The sequence below is a fragment of the Carlito syrichta genome, unplaced genomic scaffold (assembly GCF_000164805.1).
Source record: "Carlito syrichta isolate Samal-C Ts95f unplaced genomic scaffold, Tarsius_syrichta-2.0.1 Scaffold307184, whole genome shotgun sequence".
In the NCBI taxonomy this organism is placed as follows: Eukaryota; Metazoa; Chordata; class Mammalia; order Primates; family Tarsiidae; genus Carlito; species Carlito syrichta.
In genome coordinates, this window is record NW_007251280.1 from 98,969 (window position 1) to 105,997 (window position 7,029).

Genomic DNA, 7,029 nt, shown 5'->3' on the forward strand with positions numbered 1-7,029 from the left:
AGGATATGGAAGACTTTGTCCAGAGCTCTGGAGAAAATGGTGCCGTGGTGCTTTCTCTGGGATCAATGGTCAGTGAATGACAGAAGAAAGGGCCAATGTGATTGTGTCAGCCCTTGCTCAGATTGCACAAAAGGTTAGATAAAGTGCCTTAAGGGTGGACAGTTACTAAATGAATCTGTAAAGGGTTTGATTGCAGAGACTGCCTATGTAAAAAGTAAACTGTTATGACAGCTCCAATTTATCACAGAAATCACTTTTAAGACAAAAATACACATGACAGAGGATGAAATAGAACAGAAAATGTTTTTGATTGATAATAACTTTGGAGTTAATATTATCAGCAAGAAATATATTTTAGAATATAAATTGGTATATCATAGAAAAATTGTAGGCAACTATACAGGAATCATCAAATTCTTCTCTGTCATTTAATCCTTTTGCTGCAGGATTCCTGGGGGCAATGTACACACACATATGTTATCAGAAAAAAAGTTGGCCAGGCATGGTGGCTCATGCCTGTAATTCCAGTATTTTGAGAGGCCAAGGCAGGAGACTCGCTTGAGCCCAGGAGTTTGAGACCAGCCTGGGCAATGTAGTGAGACCTATCTCTATAAAAACTTTAAAAATTAGCTGGGCATGGTGGTGTGTGACTGTAATCCTAGCACCTTAGGAAAGATGAAAAGAAAGATGGGAGGCTGAGATGGAAGATTGTTTGAGCCCAGGAGGTTAAGGCTGTGGTGAGCTGTGACCATGCCACTGCACTCCAGCCTGGATGACAGAGTGAGACTCTGACTCAAAAAAAGAAAAAGTTAAAAGTTAATTAGTGACTGCACTAGCATAGTTAGAATTAATATATTGCTTACAAGCAGCTGATTGGACTAGTTATGGCAGATCAAAAGTCCAACTTTAATAGATAAATTAAGAAACAGGTGAAAATAAATAAGTTATTATTTTTACAAGATTAATATCAAATGTGTTTGTTTGTTTGTTTTTTGAGTTGGAGTCTCACTCTGTCGCCCAGACTGGAGTGCAGTGGCCGCTCCCGGCCACCACAGCCTCAACCTGCTGGGCTCCAGCGATCCTTCTGCCTCAGCCTTCCGAGTAGCCAGAATTACAGGCATGCGCTACCACGCCCGGCTGATTTTTTGATTTATTGTAGAGATGAGGTCTCGCTGCCCAGGCGGGTCTCGAACCCGCAGGCTCAGGCAATCCACTCACCTCAGCCTCCCAAAAGTGGGGGATTACAGGCTGAGCCACGAGCCCGGCTATTAATATCAAATTTGGAAGATAAAAGCTAGTATAAAATACATAAAATAAAATAAAATAAATGCAAACATTATTAGTCATTTGCTACAGTTTTTCATACTAGATTTACAATAACTGCCTAACAATTTTTTAAATATATAAATTTTCCATAGATCATATTTGTCTAAGCTACTATATGTGAGCATAATAATTGCATTATATATTTGATTGATAATAAAAATAAGTAAATGAAATGTAGTCATTCTAATTATATCAGATCTACTTTTAGTAGTTCTCATTACTTAAAATCTATTGTCTTTTTTTTTTTTTTGCCTCCTATGTGGAGGGTGTTTAACTAGATAATTTCTAAAATTCTTTGGAATTTTAGAACATGCTATAACTTTGAAATTCAACTCACAGAATAAGGTGTTTTCTTTACCTGACAGATTCTGTGAAGATATGATGGGAAAAAGCCAGATACTTTGGGACCCAATACTCAGCTGTATAAGTGGATCCCCCAGAATGACCTTCTCGGTAAAACTCTAAAGAATAAATACTGAAAACATAAGTAACAGGCAATTAGAATGGTACTAGTTCAAGAGGAGACAAGTTTATTAAACACTTGTTACTTATAAACTCAGGGAGGGGCTTCAAGTTGTCTGATTAGTGGCATCCCCTCCTAACCTTCTCCAATAAGAAAAATGACAATAGTGAGTAGATAATTACAATTCAAATAGACCCTCCAAGAGAAAACACTAGAATTGAACAGGAAAGTGACAGGAAAGGTCTTAAGTAAAAAACAGGGCAACCCTTTAGGGTTGCCTCCCACTGTGGGAAGTTTTTTGTCCTCTCAATAAATCCTGCTTTCAAAAAAGAAACAAAGAAAAAGAAAACAGAAGGAAGCAAGGCAGCCTGATAGGTTAGTATTGACTGAGAACTAGGAGGGACTCCTCGGAGTGCAAAAACGGTAAGTGACAGACCTCCAGTGGTCCACACTTCTGCCATAGACTTCTAAATCTTAGGAGAGGCCCATGACTCTTACAAATCCCGACAAATATAGGGAGCTTCCTGGAAACCACAGGCAGGCATTGCTCCAAGAAAAAAGAGATCACACTGGTCCCACAAGCCTCCAAGTCCTGACCAGTGGCAGCATGATGCCATTTTGAAAGCACCGTCTCCACCCCACATGGCTACGTCCTGCCCTGCAACTGGGACTGAAATGGCAGCCACAGGCGGTAATCCTTGGATGCGTATTTTTTTGAACCTTGAAGACCAGTTCCACTGCCAACTACCACAGCTTTAGATTGCTGTGGGCCAAGGTGCAGGCAAAGCCACCTGCCTATGGCTGCTTCCAGGGAAAGAAATTTCACCTGCCCCAGTTGCAGGGACACAGCAGAGCAACTGACACCTCCATCTGAGCATTCTCCCAGTGGCTTGAGGTTCACTCATATTCTGTATGCCACAGCCAGTGTTTTTACGCACCACTGGGGATGTTGAGGGCACACCTGGCCTGGCTTCACCCTTCTCTTTCAGTACCTGACCTCACCATCCATGGGCCTGGGGATCATCCAGCCCAGCCCACTCATGGAAGCACTGTACTCCTCCCAGGGTCTGAGGTGAGACACTGCCACTACTCCTGCAGCTGGCACCCATCCCCATGCACCTCCTCCAGGTCTGGGGACTAGCTCACCAAAACTGTCAAAGCCACCACCAACACTAGCCTAGACCACTTGGATCCCAGAGGGCTTTTCCACCATGGCTACCATCATTATTCTTGCCACAGCTACTTCCCAGGGGCTCAAGAACCTGCCTGACTCAACACTGCCATTCTTGACACCTGAGCAAGCCACTTGGAGACCCAAGAATGGGCCTGCCTGGATCTGCCAACACAGGTACCAGTGCATGCCACCTAGGAACCAAGCAAAGACAAAAATTGGGTAAGCAGCCAGGCACGGTAACTCACGCCTGTAATCCCAGCACTTTGGGAGATGGAAGCAAGAGGATTGTTTGAGCCCAAGGGTTCAAGATCAGCCCTGGCAACTTGATGAGAACTCGTCTCTACAATAAACCAAAAAATTAACTGGGTGTGGTGGTGTGCACCTGTGGTTCTAGCTACTTAGAAGGCCGAGGTGGAAGGATTAACTGAGCCCAGCAGATCAAGGCTGTGGTGGCCACGAGCGTGCCTCTGCACTCCAGTCTGGGTGACAGAGTGAGACTCCAACTCAAAAATACATAAATAAAAGAGATAAGGCCTGGCATGTTGGCTCATGCCTGCCATCCCAGCATTGTAGGAGACAGAAATGATAGGATTGCCTGAGCCCAGGGATTCAAGACCAGCCTGGGCAACTTGGTGAGACCACGTCTCTACAATAAATAAAAAAATTAACTGGGCATGGTGGTGTGTGCCTGTAGTTCCAGCTACTTGGAAGGCTGAGGCAAAAGGATTGCCTGAGCCCAGCAGGTCAGGGCTGCAGTGGCCATGAGCATGCCACTGCACTCCAGCCAGGGTGACACAGTGAGACTCTGACTCAAAAAAAAAATGTGAGTCAATTAAGTGAATAAAAATTTCTCAAAAGAAGACATACAAATGGCCAACAAATATATTAAAAAATACTTAACATCACTAATTATCAAGGAAATGTAAGTATTAAAAAGACCAAAAAAATAACAGATGTTAGAGAGAATATGAAGAGTCTACACTGTTGGTGGGAAGGTAATTAGTACAGTTACTGTGGAAAACAGTGTGGAGATTTCTCAAAACACTGAAAATAGAACTACCACTTGATCTGGCAACCCTGCTACTGAGTATGAATCCAAAGGAAAAGAAATTAATATATCAAATATATACATACACTTACATGTTTATTATGGCACAATTTGCAATAGCAAAGATATAGAATCAACCTAAGTTCCCATCAGTGGATGAAAGCATAGAGAAAATGTGGTATCTAAACACAATGGATTAGTATTTGGCCATCAAGATGAATGAAATCATGTTATCTGCAACAACTTGGATGGGACTGTTGGTCAGAATTTTACTAAGTAAAAAAAGTAAGCCAGGCATAGAAAAACAAATATTGTACTTCCCACTGATATATGACAGTATGACTCAGTGACTTCACTTATTTTTTAAGAGACTATATTTTTCTATGCTCCTTTTTTTTTTTTTTGCACATGTTGTTTATTATATCGAGTTTTGTCCACCTGACAATCTTGTATTCATTTTTCTTTTTTTTTTTTTGAGTTGGAGTCTCACTCTGTCACCCAGGCTGGAGGGCAGTGGCACGTATATGGCCACCGCAGCATCAATCTGCTGAACCCAGGTGATCCTTCCATCTCAGCCTTCCAACTAGCTGGAACTACAGGCATGCGCCACCATGTCTGGCTAATTTTTTTTTATTATTATTATGGAGACGAGGTCTCGCCAAGTTGCCCAGGCTGGTCTCGAACCCCTGGATTCAGGCAGTGTTCTCACCTTGGCCTCCAAAAGTGCTGGGATTATAGGCGTGAGCCACCACACCCGGCCTTGTATCCATTTTTCAAGTTCTAAGTCACACACCACCTCTTCCACATAGCCTTCACTTACCTATTCAGTGAACTTAACATATTTCTTCCTGAGTTCTGAAAGCAATTTCAATGCATGTTTTAAAGGGCATAATTACATATTATCTAAAAAATACTTTATCTTTCAGTACCTTATATTACGCATATCTCATTTATTTATAAGACTTATGATTAATAATTTTGCTGAAATTCACCCAATTCTAGGCCATCCCCAAACCAAAGCTTTTATAACTCATGGTGAAACTAATGGCATCTATGCGGTTGTCTACCATGGGATCCCTATGGTGGGCATTTCTTTGTCTGCAGATCAACAACATTGCTCACATGAAGACCAAGGGAGCAGCTATTAGCTTGGACTTCACCACAATGACAAGTACAGATTTGCTCAATGCATTGAAGACAGTAATTAACAACCCTTTGTAAGTATAACAATTTGTTATTAGTTATGTCTTGAGTATGACTTTAATCACCTTTTAAAATCTAAAATGTTAAAATGATTTAGGCATTCAGAAATATGCTTTTATTTTTAACCAGGTATTTTACAGTTGCAAATCTACCCTATATATTTACTGCTTAATCAGTAAGTAATGGTTAGTAAAATAAGGTGATATGCAAAACAAATGTAAGCATATAGCTAAATGTAAAAGGACACATTTTTGCAAATATGACAGAATGTACAGAAGAATAATGAAATTGAAGAAGCATGGTAAAATATTTCAATCATACCTAAAATTTCTGAAACTATATTCTTGCTCAAAACTTGAATTTATTTTAGTGTTATTTTAATAGATTTCATGAGATATAATTTAACATAAAATTCACCTGTTTAAATGTAAAGTTCAAATAAATTCAGTGTGATTGCAGAGTTAAGAAACCCTCATCATAAAGTAATCTTCCAATGTTTCATCCCATAAGGAAGCCTCATATATCTTAGAAGTAATTTCCTCTTAATTTTTAGCTGGGAAACCACTAAGCTACTTCCTAAGCCTATAGATTAGCCTCTTCTGGACATTTTATATAAGTGGAATCATAGAAAATATAGTCAGTTGCAACTGAATCCTTTCATTTAACATGCTGTTTTTGAGTTTCATCCATATTATGACATGTATCAGTACTTCATGTCTGTTTATTGCTGAATAACCTTCTTTGGAATGTATATACCACATTTTATTTGTCCATTTATTAGAACATGAACATTTTGGTTGTTTCCAGTTTAGGCTATTATAAATATTGCTATACATGTGTTATGTAGACACATGTTTTTATTTCTTTTGTGTAGCACCTAGAAGTGGAATTGCTGGGTCACGTGGGAGCTTTATGTTAAGAAAGTGCTCACCTGTTTTCCAAAGTAGTTGCAGCATTTTATATTTCCCCTACCAGTGTAAGAGGGTTCCAATTGTCCCACTTCATTGTTAATACTTGTTATAATCTGTCTCTTTGCTTATAGCTATCCTAGTGTGTATGCAATGAACTGTATATGCATATACACACACATACAGACACACACACACACACACACACACACACACACACATACATATATATACACACACAAAAATGATATATATCAACTGGAATTACATGTTTTTCAAGAGCACGTGAAACAGATACTGGAATCAACCATAAATGAATAAGTGTATTGAACCATAAATAAGACTTAGTAAATTAGAAAAGAGTTAAATCACAAAGAGTATATTGTCCAACTATACCAAAATTAAGTTAGAATTATTTTCACAAAAATAATGTTTAGGCTGGACACGGTGGCTCACGCCTATAATGCCAGCACTTTGGGAGGCTGAGGTGAGAGTATTGCCTGAGCCTTTGGATTCAAGACCAGTCTGGGCAACTTGGCAAGACCTCATTTCTGCAATAAATTAAAAAAAAGAAACAACAAAACAATTAGCCGGGTGTGGTGATGCACACCTCTAGTCTCAGCTACCTGGAAGGCTGAGGTGGAAGGATCGCTGGAGCCCAGCAGGTTAAGGCTGCAGCGGCTGTGAACGTACCACTGCACTCCAGCCTGGTCAACAGAGTAAGACTCTAACTCAAAAACAAAAACAAAAAAAAGTAAAATAATAATAATAATTTTTAAATCTCTAGATTTTGAAAAGTAAACAATGCATTTCTTCTTTTTTTTTTTTTTTTTTTTGAGTTAGAGTCTCACTCTGTCGCCCAGACTGGAGTGCAGTGTCCGTTCCCGGCCACCGCAGCCTCGACTGG

The 7,029-nt window shown here is 39.9% G+C and overlaps 1 pseudogene; it reads left to right on the plus strand.

Annotated features, from left to right (window-relative positions):
- The first annotated feature begins 5 nt into the window (after nucleotides 1–5).
- Nucleotides 6–7,029, plus strand: part of LOC103266431 — a 9,688-nt pseudogene continuing 2,664 nt past the window's right edge.